Consider the following 18,189-nt stretch of genomic DNA (forward strand, 5'->3'; position numbering starts at 1 on the left):
TATTAATATTCAACAACAAGGTACAATGAAAATTTTTTTGGCTTGTACCATGAAAAAATGTTAGGTATCTAAAGATACTATTCTCGAAAGTTGGTAATAAGTTTCGGGTTTTTTTAAGATTTATTATTTATATAGTATTCTGCCTGCATATGCGCCAGCAGACCAGAAGAGGGCAGCAGATCCCATTTTGGATGGTTGTGAGCCACCATGTGGTTGCTGGGAATCGAACTCAGGACCTATGGAAGAACAGGCAGTGCTCATAACCACTGAGCCATCTCTCCAGTCCCACTAAGATTATTTTCTAGACGAAGATTCAAAGGCTAACTATTTTAGAGTTTGTAGGCTAAATTGTTTTCGCCCCAGTGGTTAAAAGCAGATTTAGCCAGACCTGTCCTATAATTTCAGCAATCAGGAGCCCCAGGTATGAGGATGGCAAATTTAAGACTGGCCTAGATTACATAGTATGATCCTTCCTTAAAAACAAACAACAGGGCTTGGGGAGATGGCTCAGAGGTTAAGAACACTGGCTGTCCTTCCAAAGGTCCTGAGTTCAATTCCCAGCAACCACAGGGTGGATCATAACCATCTGTAATGAATCTGGTACCCTCTTCTGGCCTGCAGGCATACGTGCAGGCAAAACAGTATATACATAATAAGTGAATCTTAAAAAAAAAAAAAAAGAAAAGAAGATTAAAAACAAACAACAGAAATGAAACAAACAAAAACTCCAACAAACTAACAAAAAACCCGAACCAAGATGAAAAGGAGACTTAGTAAGTGAGGGGTCTTCCCACCTTAATTAACCTAATCTAGGCAATCCTTTATAGGTGTGCCCAGAGGCCATCTCCTAGGTAACTCTTGAGCTTGTCACATTGACAGGCTTAACACATATGCTGTTTTAATAAACATACACATTTTCCTGAGTGTAAAGTATTAATCTTCATCTCAGTACTCTCACCCACCTTAAGAGAAAGGGTTGATTTCTCTTAACATTTGCAGTAGTGATTGCTGTGGTTTGGATGCAGTTGTGTAAGCCTGATTCGCAGTCTGGCCCAGTTAAGGGTGAGTGTGACCCATGAGAGGTAGGGACTAGTGGAGGTAGTCAGGTCATTGGAATCCTAGTTATTATGAACTAGTTAGTATACTTAGGGATGAACTAGTTGTTATGGCACTCCAGCCCTTCTCTGGCTTCGTTTGCCACGCGACGGTCCTTTCTCCCATGTGCTTCTGCCAGCACAGTGGCATGTACAGTGATGCCTTTAGCGGAGGCCCATCTCACCCTGGTGCCGAGCTTTGGGCTCAGCAGTACCCAGCATCAGGCCTCTGTGACAGTGACAGATAATTGATGCAGAGATCTGGTTTGGTTTGGTTTCTCTTTCGCTAAGGAAATTCTTAGGCAGGTTGCTGTTGTTCAGGTGCCATTTTCATAAAACCGTCAGTGCAATTGATAGGTAGGTTCATTAACCTATGGTGGCATTGGAATGTCAGTGAGTCGTTTGTTACCTGGTCAGTCTTAACAGGTGGAATAGGAGACATAAAAGGTTTTCATTTTGTTTTGCTTTTTGCTTCATGTCCTTTCCCATTTCTCACCTAGAAATTCTAATATCTATCCAATATCTATTTTTTTTCTTCTCTATACACCTGCATAGCCATCAAAGTTTATTTTTCAGAAATCATTGTCAGAATGATTATAGCCAAACTATTGGCTATAGTTTGGTATAGCCAATAATTTGTGAATTTAATAAATCAAACTTTGGTATAAGAGATAACTTCAGTAATTTTAAAAATTATTGTAATTATAGTAAGCAATATTGAAATTCATTTTGAAAGTTTCTTTTTAAATCGGGTATTTACTTCTTACTTTAACCTGGATGTCCCTAAGGAACATGTTCTGTCTGGCAATTTTATATTACAGTATTGTTTGCCATAATAAAGAAATATAATCAAGTTACATTTCTACCCTGTAAGTCAAACCAAAGCAACTTGCTTAATTATTTTGTACAATGTAGTAAAGCTAAGCTACTGTATATACCTGTGAATATTTTAATTTTTTTATAAATTTTTTAATTTTTATTTTATGTACATTGGTGTTTAGCCTGAATGTATGTCTGTGTCAGGGTGCCAGATATTGGAGTAACAGACAGGTGTGAGCTGCCATGTGGGTGCTGGGAATTGAACCCGGGTCCATTTGGAAGAGCACCCAATGCTCTTAACTGCTGAGCCATTTCTCCAGCCCCTGGGAATCTTTCAAAACTGATTTAAAGTTAATAGAAAATGGAGCTAATGTCCATGGATCATAAAATGAGGAAGGCAATCAAATGATACAAGTACTGACTTGCACGTATGGGAAAAGTATGCACAAACATTTGTACCTGCCAATTTTCCCAGGCAGACATTTGCAACACACTCCTCCATAGTTCGTTGAACCTGATCACTATAAAAATAAGAGGACGCTTTACCTGAACAAGCTCCAAAGGGGAGCTTGCCTTAGCTACTCTTGGGTTATAAAATATGGGCTAGTTGGTTATTTGTCGACATATGATGAATTTGAAGATGTATTCTGATATGTATTCAGCACAAGATGCTTGTTTTAAGTCTTTGGGGTAAGTGGATAAAATGTGTGAGGGTGAAAGCAGATAAGGCTTTTTAAGATGTGCGCTGACTTCGCCTCCTATTCTCCAGAACCTGCTGCCGAGAGGAGATGCAGGTGTGGGTAGGAGTGACTTGTGAGAAATGTGTTTTCTTCTGAAACAGGAGAGCACCTGGGGAGGCAAGCCCCAAAAGGAAAACAAGGGCAGGGAGTGGCTTCAGCATTAGCATTAGAATTCCAGGGGACTCCACAGCAAACTTTACAGCCAGTTTATTCTACCTGAGGCAAAGGAACTGGAATTTCGTACCTCACAACCAGTCTTGGTTAATTGAAACAGATGAAAACTTCTAAGCATTTTCAGGATTCACACCTGAAGTGGCTCTAGCAACGCAAGGGTACGTTTTCGAAGGATGTTGCAGGTCCAGCAACGTTAAGAGTAATGAATGCCAAGATGGATTATAAGAACCAGATTTACCCTCCCACCTGAAGCAATGGCAAGTAAAAGTATATGAAACAATGGCTTCCAAGTCAGCATACACTGGTCAGTAAGAACAGAGGGTAACAAGTCCAAGAATCACCCCAGCTTACTGTCTGGAGAGCTGGAAATGATGATACGCACAACAGATTTTTATATGAAAGGTTTATTGGATGGAGATGGAGAGAGAGAGAGAAGGAGAGAAAGAGACCTGATGGGGGAAAGGAGGGTGCCCCCGCAGAGACGGGAGAGAGTGCAAGGGCACAAGAGAGAGGAAGAACAGAGAGAGCGGTAAGAGGCAGGGGTCCATTTATAGCTCTGTGCAGCTGAACCATGCCTGCCAGGTGCGTCTACCTGGCAGGAGGACACATGATGACATCAGAGGTTACTAGGCAACCGAGAAGCAGGCTGCCTACATGCTAACACAGCTGTCAAGCTACATCAAGGAGTGGGTAGCATGGGTAGAGGCTAGTGGTCTACGAGAATGACATCTTGGATAAAAATATGCCCTCAACACTCATTTTAGATATCAGAGCCAAGTGAATGAGAGATATATAAAAAAAAAAGATATCCTGTGCTAGCACTAATAAGAAGGAACCAGGACTGGCTTGTACCATCAGACAAAGTAGGCTTCTTATCTGCCAGTTACCTGAAGTGAAATGATAATCCGATTGATTTATCTTTAATATAAATGATATGTGTGAAGCAAAAGTTGATAGGATTGAAAAGCCAGCACAAATCTATAACTGTCCCATTATTGTATCTGGAGATTCTAGAACCCATCTCTCAATGATTTATAGAAGAATGACCCAGAAAATGAGAAGGAGTTTAGGAAGTCTATCATTGTCAATGATCAATGTGGTTGAACTTGTAGATCGTTCTATTTTAAGACAGCAGAATGTACATTCTTTTCAAATACACCTGGATCATTTACAAAGTTATGTTCTGGATCATAAACATACATGTATATATATATATATATATATATATATATATGCTAAAAATATATGATATCTATCACATAATGTATAGTTGAGCAAAACAATCTTTTGAAGGATTTGTGAGCACAATAATTTTGTTTAAAATTTTTGAACTATCTAAAATATTCTAGAAGTATTTTGAGTTTTACTTTGGAAATACAAAATGACAAGTTAAAAAGCAGAACTCTGATATTGCACGCGGAAGCAGAGGCTGTGTTCTGGACTAGCCTTAGCTACATGGTGAATTCATGGACAGTCAGGAACAGATAGTGATACTCTTATCTCAGTAAAGAAAACTGCCCAGCTAGCTGTTTTTCTGTATATAATTCCAGTAGGGTTTGAGGTCTCTGAAGATTTATTTTTGTTACTCCTAGTTGATATATCGTCTCTAAGTTCTGTATCGGATAATTCTAGTTAGCATGAATGATGTTTAGAAAATGTCATGACGTTGCCACAAAGCAAGATGCAAATAACTTTCTCAGCTAAGTAAACGATTGTCCACACATAATTCAAATGAGTTACTATTAAATTAGAGAATTTTGGCTCTGATGATACAAATTTGGGGCTATGACAGTCATGCCAGTGTGACTACCCCAGCTTCGGTATTCTTAATACTAGGTAAATAGTGTATGAATGAAAACTTAATAAGGTAACTCTAAAGATAGCAATCCCCACTGGGTGTCTGGCGCACCTTTGATCCCAGCACTTGGAGGCAAAGGCAAGGCGATCTCTGAGTTCCAGGCCACCGTGGCCTGCGTGGTAAGAACTTGCACGGATTGAACACAGCAACACTGTAAAGCTGTCAGCTACACTGTGGCTGAAGTTTTGATGGTCAAGCTCCACTGTGAAAATGACTGGATGGAGAATCACTCTGGAAAGGCATCTCTGGCTGTGTCTGTAGGAACTGAGGGGGGAGGCCCCACCCTGAACGTGCGAGGCACCGGGATAGACTGTGCTTCCGCAATGAGTGTGAAGTAGAAAGCGAGCAGAGCTCCAGCACGTGCCTCTGCGTCCACTCAGGAGGCAGTGCTTCTGCTGTGCAGCGTCTCTGCCATGACGCAGCCCCCTTAAACTGTGAGCCAGAGCGGCCCTGCCCTCCTGAAGGTGCTTTTGTCGAAGCAGCAAATCAAGTACGGTAAGGAATTAGCCAACGCATCATTTCAGAGAACCGACAGAGCCCCATCCCTGTCCTCAGCGGACTCCTGGCTCCCAGAATGCCTCTCGCCTGCCCTCTCCATCCCAGGTTAGTCTGATGGGTGAGTTACTCTCTTCAGTTTGATCTGGCATTTGAAATCTGCGAAGTTCTTCATCTCTTTTGGAAGCGTTCAAATGTTTGTCACTTGAATTTTTTAATATGGGGTTTCACTATGTAGTCCAGGCTGACCTCAAACGTTCAATGCCGTTCCTCAGCTCTCGGGAACAGAGTTACTGACCTTTACCACCACGCCCAGCTCTTTACCTAATTTTTGTAACTAATTTTCACAAAACCTTATCTAACTTTGTAACCTATATGTCTTCTAAAGCCTATAATTTTGAGTTTTAGGTCCAGGTTAAGCTAAAGCCTCTTAGTACCTTTCCAGAGAATGGAGGAATGTGACCCTATCTGTGAGGACAGATATAAAAAAAGGCTAGCAATGACCTTCACTCAGCAAAAGAAGGACCAGACCCTTGTCTTCATGATAGTGTTTCTTAGCAATGAGCCCAGATGGCCTCAATCCTTCTTCTGAGTAGCTCCTGACCTCCAGCCAAATCTTCAAGGATGAGCTAATCACCCCACCTTCAATTGCAGCTGCATCCACACTTGGCAGGACTGGCCAAGCTTGAGCACCTAAGTCTAACCAATCATCTTACTTTATAGCTTCCTCATCCAATCCTAAATTGCCAAAACTGCAACTTCAAATTTCCCGCAATTTTTCTTTTAAAAACCTAAAGCCTTTGTCTCCCGGGGCCACTCTTTGCTGACCAGCAGGGGTGACCCCATTGCGCAATGGTTAAATGAAACCTCTTGCTTTTGCAATGAATTGCATGGTCTGTGAGAGTTTCTGGGAAGGGTGCGATCTTAAACTCCTGAGCTGTGAGACCCCAGGTCTTACATTATCAGACTGGAATTTTTCTGAGAAGAGGAAATGGTTACCAAGGATTGGAGGAAATGCTTCTGGAGAGTTTGGGAGGATATTATAGAAGGATTGCCCTCTTGCTCTGGATTCATATTGAATCATTCCATCCTACCACCTTAAAATGAAAGCGGAATGATGTCCTCAAAGTGATACCACATTCGCTGTTTCAGCTACTTTTGCTTTTAAGAGTCAATGTAATTTTTTTTTTTAAAACTTTTAACTTTATTTATTTAGTTGTTCAGTTTACATTTCAATTGTAGTCCCTGTCCTCCTCTCCTCCTGGTCTCTTTTCCTTCCCTCCTGCCCCCTTCCCCTACTCCTCAGGAAAGGGGGGGGCGGTTTCTCCCCCTTCAGCTCGAATCAGGACTGAGCACATCCTCTTCCATGGTGGCCGGGCAAGGAAGCCCCCCCAGGGGGAAGTGATCGAAAAGCAGGCAACAGAGTCTGTGTCAGAAACAGCCCCCATCCCCTCACTAGAAAACCCAGAAGGCCAAGCGGCCCGTCGGGTATACATGTGTAGGGAGCCTAGTTCCAGTCCAGGCATGGTGGGTGGTTGGTGCTTCTGTCTTTGCAGCTCCCCTAGGCCTAGGTCAGTTGGCTCTGTTGGTCTTCGTGTGAAGCTCCTGTCCCCTCTGGGTCCTTCTGTCTTTCCCCAACTCTTCCACAAGGCTCCCTGTGCTCCACCCAATCTTTGGCTATGAGTGGCAGCATGTGTTTCAATCCTTTGCCGGCTGGTGGAGCCTCTCAGAGGACTCCTATGCCTGGCTCCTGTCTGTGAGCAGAGCAGAGCGGCGTTGTTAGTGTCAGGGGTTGGCTCTCTCCCATGGGGTGAGTCTGGGCGGGGGCAGGAATTGGTTGGACAGTTCCTCCACTCTGCTCTGTCTTTATCCCTGCACATCTTGTAGGCATGGTAACTTTTGGGTCAAAGTTTCGGTGGGTGGGTTGGTGTTCCACCTCCCTTCACTAGAACTCCTGTCTAGTTAGAGGGTGGCCTCTTCAGTCTCCATGAGGTGTATTCCACACCAGTGCAGTTCTGTTGCCCTAGTGAGGTTCCTACAGACTTCCGAGTGAGGAGGCAGTGGGATAATGGGGTGATGTTCTCACAGTTACTTCTAACTTTGAGTCCCTCTTTCTATGTGGTAGGTGTTGGGACCAGTAAGCAGGCACTTCTACGGCCAGCTCCAAGGGACCTAACCAGTTATCAGGCATTTGTGAAGACACCCTGACCACCTAGAACTACCTGCGCATGTCCCTGGGTCACCCTATAAGAGAACTGGGGCCCTCCCCTTCCTCTCTCTCTCTCTTTATCTCTCTTCCTCTCTCTTCTCCTCTCTCTCCCTCTCTCTCTTCCTTTCTCTGTCTCTGCTCCCCTCACCCCCTTCCCTTAATAAACCTCCCACGTGGAACCAATCTCGTGGTGTGATTTGTGGACCCGCGTGTAACCTCCACAGGTGCACGTTTCCTAACAGTAGGCTTTGCTAAAGGCTTGGGAGGTTATATTGGGTAGGCAGATCTCTGAGTTCAAAGACAGCTGGGCCTACAAAGTATCCAGGACAGCCAACGATACACAGAGAAACCCTGTCTTGAAAAACCGAAAGACCAAAAAAAAAAAAAAAAAAAGCTTTTACTTCAAACTTTTCTTTCTAATGATTTTCCTCCTATCCTCGAGAGGGTAGCACTCCCTAACCCCGGTGTTATAAAGAGTGGCATTTACTGCCTGGTTTGTTTCCCAGGCTCCTGACAATTGTTTCTTTGGTGTCTTACATTCTGTCTGGGCTTAAATAGGGAAGTGTCCCTTTCATAACATGGATGGGACGGCTAATTTGGAAATTGATTTTCTCACAGTTTTGGGAGCCAGAAATACAAGATCAAAGAATCAGTTGGATGCCAGGCGGTGCTGCACAGTTTTGACCCAGCACTTGGGAGGCAGAGGCAGAGGCAGGTGGATCTCTGAGGCCAGCTGGGCTACAGAGTGAGTTCTAGCACAGCCAGGGCTACACAGAGAAACCCTGTCTCGAAAAACCAAAAAAGAATCGGGGGCTGTCTTCTGAGGAAGGCTGTGCTCCAGGCCTCACTGTCTCCAGCCTTCTTTCCAGGTGGCTGGGTTTGCTTCTTTTCACATCCTCTGCACTGTGTGTGCCTAGGTACAGGTTTTCTCCTCTTAGTAAGAACTCCAGTCATACTGGATGAGGGCCCATCCTAATGTCTTCATTTAACTTGATTTCTTCTCAGACTGGTCTTCTGCAAATAAAGATTCATCCTGAAGGACGAAAGATTAGAACTAAGAATTAGAACTCACCATCTAAGAATCTGGGGAGGGATGCCGTTCAGCCTGCAGTGTTGCATTTTTGTTAATATGATTCTACTCTTTCCTGCTTTCATTTCTCAGGGCTTGTGGTGGGGAGCATTCCCTGCAGCAGCTTAGTGTGGGCGAACAGTATTAGCTGAGTAAAACTGGGTCCTGGGAGGGAGAAGCAGCCTGATGCGTAGACTGTATAGATTCCCTCCAGAGCACTCACTCCTGGCCAGGGACTGGGATTTTACTAAAACACTCATAGGCCCACATTGTTGACCAAGGACACTTTCCACAAAGCAGGAAGAGTTGGGAGCTCTTTATTTAACCTGGGCAACTGTCTACCTTTGAAGGTCTAGTGTAGATTAATATTTATTGAGAGTGGGACAATAGAGCGCTGTGCTCCTATTTAAATGGCTCAAGTGAGCATCAACAGTAGAATACTCTTGAGAATTTACTACTCAGTTTATGATTGTCCAAGATGAAAAGAGAAGGAATTTAAAATGCTTTCTTTATATCTGTGTTTGATGTTGGTAAATGGTGTGCTTAAGCTTCTAATATGAAGATATAGGACTACAAAGGCAGGTGAGTTTGTGGATAGATAGCCAACTTCTTTTGTTTAAAATTGCCTTATGTGGTGTGGATGTTAAAGATTTCTTCAGCGTGAGCACAGTGGAACTTGCATCACTGCTTGGTTCTGTGCATTCTTATAACCCTGGGTGGTGTTTTTGGTTTTGGGTTTTTTTGTTTTTTGGGTTTTTTTTTTCCCCTACTAATAACTTTTTTCTTAAATTTCATCTCTTGCCAAGTTCACGGATATGAATTACAAATAGCTTTATTGAAATTGACAGCAATAATAGCTAGATCCATCAAGGCAAAGAAACCTCAGCCATCTCTATAGAAGTTGATAATTCATACCTCTTTCTATCAGTTGATCATCATGCTTCTATTTGTGTGTGTGTGTGTGTGTGTGTAAGAGAGAGAGAGAGAGAGAGAGAGACATTAGAAATGTCTATGCCGTGGGAATCATGACCATTGTCATAAATGCTGGAGAAATTTTTGTTGGCTAGAGACATGTCGAGTTTACATTTTCTAAGTGTCAGGATGCCACTGACTGAAGGCACTGGCAGTATATCTCCCTCAGATATGGCTGTATGAGTTTCACACTTAGAAAGTTCTCATAGTATATAGTTTAACTGTGTGCTAATTGTGAGGTACTGGCAAGTTTCAAGGCTTCTGGGCTTAGTGTCTTCACTTCCCTTCCCTTCTTTCCCTTCCTTTCTCTTTTTTCTTCCCTTTTCCCCTTCCCTTCCTTTTTTCCCTTCCCTTTTTTCCCCTTCCCTTCCCTTTTCCCCTTCTTTTCCCTTTCCTCTTCTCTCTTTCTCTCTCCTTTCTTTCTTTTCATTCACCTAGTGCAGAGCCAGATGTTAAAAGAATAAATAGAGAGGAAAGGAAAGACCACACCTGCTCCTAGGTGTGACGGAGGGCCCTGTAACAAGTAGGGGCCGAGGTGCACCCTGGTGAGAACCTGGTGGCTGGTACCTGCTTTGACATGCTGAATAGGGCACCTCGGCCAGTTGTCCCAGGTGTGAAACCTAACAATTTCTAGTTTGACTCCATTGTTTAGGATTTAAATCTTCGAAATGTATTGCTTTGAAATGTGCTGACTTCCTGAATTTACATGTGTTTATAAGCAGAATAAGCATTACATAGATGCTGACTAGAGGGCTTCGCACTTGTTAATTAGGTCAAGATGGCCAGCATCTCCTGTCTTGCTGATGCCTTCATTTCACTGTCTTAGCAGTCATTGTCACTGTGATCTTCTTAGCTGTGCATTTCCCTGTCCTTCCTTTCGGCCAGGTTTTGGCTAATGGATTTTTTTTTTTAATATATAATTTATTTAACTTTATTTTATGTGCATTGGTGTGAGGGTGTCAGATCACCCGGAACTGGAGGTACAGACAGTTGTGAGCTGGGAGTTGAACCTGGGTCCTTTGGACCGACAGTGCTCTTAACCACTGAGCCATCTCTCCAGCCCCACCTAATGGATTTTAACAAACACATGTGCTTAGAATGGTTTTCCTGATTAATTTGCCCCATTTTATCTTACAGGATTTTATGCTTTTTCCTTTGTAATATTCCTATCGTGGACTGCTGATGGCTATCATGCATCTGTATTACTTCCTGTCTCTATGTATACATTCTGTCTTTATAATATACAAGGTATGAAATATAGACCTATGTAACCGCCAGCGTGTTGTTCGAGCATTGGGCTAGTGATGCGGTGTTGGTAGTGTCCCAGAGTGAGGCCTTTGGTTTTATTCTCAGCATGGACACCATGCACCACTTAGCCATCAGCCTCAATTCCACTCCAAGCCCTACACAGTTATCAATCTACTTTACAGCTTTCTGTGTTCTACACATTTTGTACAGAGTCTTCAGTATATGATCTTAGGTCTCACTTTGAAATTTTTGCTTAGGAAAATATTTTTGTGGTTTATATATATCATCGTACCAAGACTTAATTATTTGCAGGCTAAATAATGTTCAGCAATATAGAGATACCACATTTATTCATCCATCTTCCTGTCGACAGTCATCAGGATGTTTTTTACTTTTAATGTTATGAACCACACTGCTATCAGCACTTGTGCAGAAGCTTTTGTGTGGCCACACATTTCTATTTCTCCTGGGCAGGTGGTTCGGAGGGCAGTTGTTAGGTCATTTGGTAGCTCTGTGTTTAACCGGCTAAGGAATTGCCAAGCTGTTCGAAAAGGGGCTACACATTTTTCATGTCTACCAGTCGTGTGAGGCTTCTTTACTTTTCACTTCTTCATTAGTACTTGTCAGTATTCTTTTGACTTTTCAAAAATGGAAGTACTGTGTCATTGCAGTTTTGATTTGTAGTCAGAAACAAAACTCACTTATGCTTCTGAGGGAACACTAAATAATATGCTTCAGCCAGAAGAAAACTGATTGCAGAAGCGGAGTGGAAAGAGACAGAATGCTGATCAAAGACACTGGCTACCTCACTGCTGAAGTTTGGTAAACATGGATTATGAAAAGAGAATCCTGTGAGATACTCCACCCCCCTCGACTTTTTTTTTTTTTAAACAGGAGATGGGAGTGTTAGAGAAATTGAGTATCACACAAGGAAAATGTCCTTTTGTCAGAGATGAGATGAGAATCAAGACGCCATAGAGCGAGCCTCACTCCATGAGCTAATTTTTGACACAGACAGTTCTTGTGTAGAGTTCTAGATTATATAAGAAAAAAAAAAAAATCACTGTCTCTGTCCTTGGAGAAAACAGGGCACAAGAAGCTATTCTAGAGATAAGCTGTGACAGGCCATCTTACTGATATTGACGGTGCAGGATGGCTTTCAGTTTCTGGCGTTGTTATATGGATTTGGGGAAATGTTCAATAACTTACAGCAGTATGTCTGTAGTAAAAAAGCAAAGGCCAAAAGAAAAATGATGTTGAATTAACAAAACTGCTTAGTCCTCTGTGATTGGGGATGATTCTAAACACATGATTTTTTTTTCTTTTTTCTTTTTTTTTTTTTTTTGTGCGCGCATGAAAGATCACCTGATCTGTTCTTTAGGCAGTCTTGCAAGCTATGGTGTAATCTTCGTAAATTATGGGTAATTACAAAAAAAGGCACATTAAACCTCAGCTAATCACAGTTGTTTCAAAAATATGTTCCTTCTCTTAACAAAGCAGTATCCTAGCCAAAACTTGGATAAACTGGTATTTCCCTAGATCACATGTTTTGTTTCTAAGCACAATGCCCCTGTGTTCCTCTCAGGCGTCCATGCTTTCTCTGAAGAACTGAGTAAGCGCTTCTCCCGCAGCTGGGGCTTCACCTGCGCGTTGTTTGGAAATAGGAGCGTTATTCATGCGGGGACCAGTAGTGCAGGTGTTTTTCCTCTCTGCAGTCAGTTCAGCCCCTGCCACCCCCATCTCATCGCTCATTCTCTTCAGGGCCTCCTTTTCAGCCCCAGATGCAGCCAGCTCATCTTTCACCCCACCATGTTGACATTTTTAATTAGCATTTTCTGAGATGTCAACATGCCGCTTCTTTCTCGGGGTCTTGAAGGGCAAAGTTTGGATCTAGAATTAGGTGGTGTCAATTTCATTTTTCGTGAGCTTGCTGCCATGTAAAGTACCCAGATTTACTCCCATCCCTGCAAAGCCCTCGCTGAAAGTTGTGGGAAATAAAACTCCCCGAAGTCTAACCAAACTGAATAAAGCCTCAGAAGCAGGCACGGCAGCGTATCTGTTCCTGAGTGGAGCGTGCAGAGGGACACCGGCATCCTTAAAGGATCAAGGCTTGGTGCTGGGTGTCAGGTAACTGATGCCATCTTCTCCGGTGTAAGCTTTCAGCCTCATTGTATTTTCACACAGACACTTTCATGTTCCTCCCCAGAGCATAGAGAGCATGTGGGCTCAGGGTCACTGAGCAAGCCGGAGAGGTTGGGGGACAGAATTACTTTACCACCTTTTTTTTTTTTTCTCATTGCAAAAGCTTGTAATTGGTATTATTTACCAAAGAAGTTTTTTTCCTCCCACGTTTGTGATATGAAGTTTACAAAAGTTTACGGTTGTCATTTGTGTCTCAAAAATGTTTTTTTAAAATTAATGTCTTTCTGCTGTCATTTACTGTATGGACGTGTACTTCAGTAAGAATAGTGCGGCTTTTAGGTAGACAGTATCATCATTTTCATGGCTAAGAGTTTTTAATTTTTCATTTTCCCATTAGCAAGTGTATATGAAAACAGTGACTGCTCAGTAGAGAATACCTTTCCTGATTGTAGTTATGTTTACCAAAAATGTGCCCTGTGCTTTGCTGACTAACAGTAGGACATAGCACATTTATAGAGGATATTTACCAAACAACAAAGGCACATAATTGGGAGCATGTTGTAGGAGTTCTTGTACAGGATTTGGGGTGTGTCTCAGTGGCAGAGCATTTGCCTAGTATGCATGAGGCCCTGGAACTGATCTCCATAAGAGGAAAACAAAAAACACAAGAGCTGTAGTGTTGCAACTTCATTTTGTCTATCTAGCTATCTATCTATCTGTCTGTCTGTCTGTCTGTCTATCTATCTATCATTGATCATCTATCATCCGTGTATCCATTTATCTATCTATCTATCTATCTATCTATCATCTCTATCATCTGTCTATCCATTTATCTTTCTCTTTCTTTCTCTCTCTTTTTCTTTCTCTTTCTCTCTCTTTGTTTCTCTCTTTCTTTCTTTCTCTCTCTTTGTTTCTCTCTTTCTCTCTCTCTTTCTTTCTCCCTTCCTTCCTTCCTTCCTTCCTTCCTTCCTTCCTTCCTTTCTTTCTTTCTCTCTCTTTCCTTCCTTCCTTCCTTCCTTCCTTCCTTCCTTCCTTCCTTCCTTCCTTTCTTCCCTCTCTCTCTCTCTCTCTCTCTCTCTCTCTCTCTCTCTCTCTCTCTCCAGGGTCTCAATATGAACCCCTGGCTGGCCTGGAACTCTCTGTGTGGATCAGACTGGCTGCAAACCTAGAGCTCTGCCTGCCTCTTTCTCTAAAGCGGTAGGAGCAAAAGCATGTGGTGGCACACACTTTTCATACACAGGAGGCACAGGGGGAGAATCTCTGAGTCTGAGGCCAGCCTGGTCTACAGAGTTCCAGGACAACCAGGACTACATAGAGAGACCTGTCTCAAAAAATAAAATAAAGCAACAACAACAAAATTTCTTTGGATTGGACAACCTATTGGGGAGCTTGACTCTGGAGAAAACACATCCTCCTCTCAGCAGCCATTGATTGTCTGTAGCTCTTCATCTAGGGGTTGAGCCTTGTGTTGGCATGTCAGCTGGGATTCTCAACATGCAGGTCTTGTTTAGGCAATGATAGTATTGAGGTTTCATGGATGCACCTTCCCTGTCAGATCTTGCAATCCTGTGGCCCCTTTGGCGCACACCCTAAACACACGAACATACAAGCAACACTAAATGGACTTTGTAGGGCGTGTGCGTGTATGTGGTGAATGTAACAATAAGTTTGGGGGTTGAAGTGGGAGGAGTTGGAGGGTTTGGTTTCAGAGACCCAGGACTAATGCTGAGGTACCTATTAACATAGCATATCTGGCACTGGCCGGCCCTCCCAGCATCACTGGGTTCCTGTGGCTCTTCCCACACTTCTCACCCCACTTCCAGGGACTGGTCTCCCCCATCCCTATAGAACTCAGACAGTTTGGTTACACCAGTCTCTGGGCTTCTTGGACACAGGCCACCTCTTGGTGGGTGTCTCCTCTCTTGCTCCCCAACCTGATCTGTCCCCTCCACCCTCCCCCACCTCATGGTCTGGTTTAGTCTGCTGGTCACGTTCTGCCTGGACTTTCTACTTTCTACTGTCTACTTTCTCCCTTATATCTACCATAAAAGTCTTCCCCATACTTTAGGAGTAGTCATGTCTCCCTCCTTTTCTTTCATTTTTTTCATTCCTGGAGGAGGGAGAGGGAGGCATGGAAATGATGGAATATGGTAGTTATGTATGAAATTCACAAAAATAAAGGAATTTAAAACAAAGCAATACTTTCTCTGGGCCGGCAGGTAGCGCAGCAGGTGAAGGCACTTGCTGGGAAACCTGACTGCTTGAGTTGGCTCCGTGATCCTTATCACCCGATAAAGGTAGATGAAGAAAGCCAACTACGCAGCTGTCCTCTGACCTCTACATGCCAATCATAGCAAGCTCGCCCCACTATTAGACGCCTGCCTGCCACCCCCCCATAACAACAATAATAAATCAAGTGAGTAAAAACACTGCTCTGTTTTAAAACTATTTTATAAGACTTGGCAATTAATTCAAAGTTGATTTTACTTTATATGTTGGAATTGATACTTCTATATAAACAAACTTGAACTAGAGTTTGGTGTTCATATTAGACACTAGTTATTCTATATAATAGCTTAGTCTATAGTGAGGGTCATATAGAGGTGAACATGGCCAGGTTCCTGGCAGCCGCAGTAGCTTTAGCTGGTCATTGTCCTGGGCTTTAAAGAGATCCCGATTACATATGCACTCCCTGGTGACATGAGGACATTTATGCTACTAAACCATATGCCCCTCAATCACGGGACCCATAGTCTTTTCTCATAGGACCTTCTGAGCCTCTCACAGATCCCTGCCAAGTTCATTGGGGCCATGACCATCTCAAAGCTCTATATCCTCATGTAGCTGAGGTGCAAGAGGGAAACAAGGGCTCATATCACTTCATGTATCCACAAGCCAGGAATGGGCATCTCTGGTTTGGAGATAATGGTGACCTTGGTGAGCCCTTGCGCTGCCTTCATCTGCCTCACTTTGCCAGTGGGAGCAGAGCCAACCAGGCCTTGAGAAGCCACACTGCTTCCTCCATCCTCCATCTCCTGAACCAAATCCAGGAAGATCCTGGGAACAGCTGTCTCGAGGAGTTTGTCAGCATAGGCTGTAGACCTTCACTCGGTGTGGTGGTTTGAATGAGTGTCTCCCTACCCCCCAGCTTATATATTTGAATGCTTGGCATGCAGTTGGTGGAACTGTTTGGGAAGAATTAGGAGGTGTAGCCTTGTTGGAAGAGGGTGTTTCACGTGTGTGGGCGTTGAGGTTTCAAAAGCCCAAGCTATTCCCAGTTAGCTTTCTTTCTGCCTTAATGGTTGTCTCAACGTGTAAGCTCTCAGCTCCTGCTCTACTGCCATGCCTGCCTCCCTGCTTTTCTCCACACTGTGGTCATGGTCTCCCCTACTTCCCCTATGCTCCCTCGAAGAACTCTTTCTTTATAGGTTGCCTTGGTCATGATGTTTTATCATAGCGATAGAAAGACACTATGCATGTCATGGCTGACATCATGTTCACTGCACGAGCTTCTTTTACTCGTGCAGTCTATGATTAGAGCACTGCAAGGACAAAGGCACATGTTGCTCAGGTGGTTGGCTAGGTGCACCTTCTTGGGATCTGGCTCATACCAAAGCTGTTGGTACACCTGATCAGTGCCAAGGCCACCACAGAGACCCACCTCTCCTTGGACCTGCTGAGCTGCAAGAGCCTCTCAGAACAATCCATCCCCTACAGATTCTTCTTTCCCGTTGCTCTCAAAGGTGTGGTGAGCCAGGCTCTGCACCGCCCAGTCCCGAGTGCCCATGTTGCTCCAGTAGAGCCGTATTTGGCACCACTTGGCCAGTTTGAGAAAATAGCCCTCAGCAAACTGCTCCACACCTAGGTCAGGCCCTCTGGCTAAGCTGGGTGTACAGTCCCACCAGGGCCCAGATGTACATGCCTGTCCCCGTCCTTCAGTGTGGAGCGTCATCAGTAGTGATGGCTGATACCTGACCGGCCTGGCCAGCCAGCTTCGTCAGCCGCCACAGCACCGGAGCCCAGGTCCTCGTTCTTGCTGGCAAGTGCTGTACCCACTGAGCCATCTGCACTGTCTCACTTGTTTTCTTTTCACTTGGCGAGTCTGCCTTACTTTATTTCTCAAAACGGTGCGGCTGTCCAACTCATTGGTGGTCACATTTTTAGTCAGAAGTTTTGCTCTCATTTCATGCCTCATCTACTTGACCCCGGAAAAAAGACAAGAAGCTCAAAGCTCAGGTATAACACGTGTATCCAAAAAAAACTGTTTCTATCAATTGCCAGCTTTCCCTTTTAAAAAATATTTATTTATTTTTATTTTCTGTGAATGAATTTTTGCCTGCATGAATGTGTGTGTATGACATGCGTGCCTGGTACTACAGAGGCCAGAAGGGGGCGTTGGCTTCCCAGGAACTGGAGTCACAGACAGTTGTGAGTCACCATGTGGGTGCTGGGAATCGAACTCTGGAAGAGTTCTCTGAACAGTACCATGAAAGAGCAGCCGATGCCCTTAACTTGTGAGCCATCTCTCCAGCCTCAGTTACCAATGACACATTTGGTTGTGTAGCCTCAGTTTTTTTTTTTTTTTTTTTTTTTTTACTTTCTCACTTAAATTATTTATGACAAATATTCCCGACCTCTTCTGATTAAAAGTTCTTTGAGACAATTCTATCAGCTTTAGCCAGCTGGAGAATAGAATCATCCGACTCGCCCATCCTGCGAAAGGCCCTGCAGACAGCATGGGTTTCATACTGGCCATTAAACCGGCATGTGCCTTGTCAACCTTGGCCACAATTCAACTGGATGGACGCGTGGTCCTTGGCATGATACGGTTGCTCGCGGATCATTTCCGTGGCACATATAGGTCCATGAACTCGCAGGCATCCTTCTGCATGTCGAGGCCGTGCCTACAGAATCACCACCAGGGTCATGAGATTGGCCAGGCCAGCATTATGAGTCAGTGGCCCCAGCCAGACCCATTCCTGAGCGCTCCAGGCCACGCCACCACGCCCAAGCGGCCCCAAGTCCCGCCCACAGAGCACCACGCAGCCTACCTGCTAGCTAGTCCAGCGGGAGCACAGAAAGGAAGCCTTGGTTCTTGCTGAGGCTTCCATGTGTGTCTAGGGCCAAGGGTCCATCACACAATGGCTGAGGTCTTGCTGCTTTGTTCAGTTAGAACAGAGTAGGTGCTTTTGGAGGAGTGAGAATTCTTCACAACTCTGCATCTTGGACTGATTGTTCGGACAGGTGATCCATCTTAGTGTGTTTTCTTCAGGATTAGTATGTTTATTCATACTTAATATACTTTATAAATTTTTATCATAACTTTTGAAAAAAGTTAACACGGTGTTAAACCTAAATTCACAAACAGT

At 43.8% G+C, this 18,189-nt stretch overlaps 1 pseudogene; it reads right to left on the bottom strand.

Annotated features, from left to right (window-relative positions):
• Positions 1–17,463: 17,463 nt before the first annotated feature.
• Positions 17,464–17,711, bottom strand: LOC110553472 (small ribosomal subunit protein eS21-like; annotated as a pseudogene).
• Between the last annotated feature and the right edge of the window lie 478 nt (positions 17,712–18,189).

The sequence above is a fragment of the Meriones unguiculatus genome, chromosome 2 (assembly GCF_030254825.1).
Source record: "Meriones unguiculatus strain TT.TT164.6M chromosome 2, Bangor_MerUng_6.1, whole genome shotgun sequence".
In the NCBI taxonomy this organism is placed as follows: Eukaryota; Metazoa; Chordata; class Mammalia; order Rodentia; family Muridae; genus Meriones; species Meriones unguiculatus.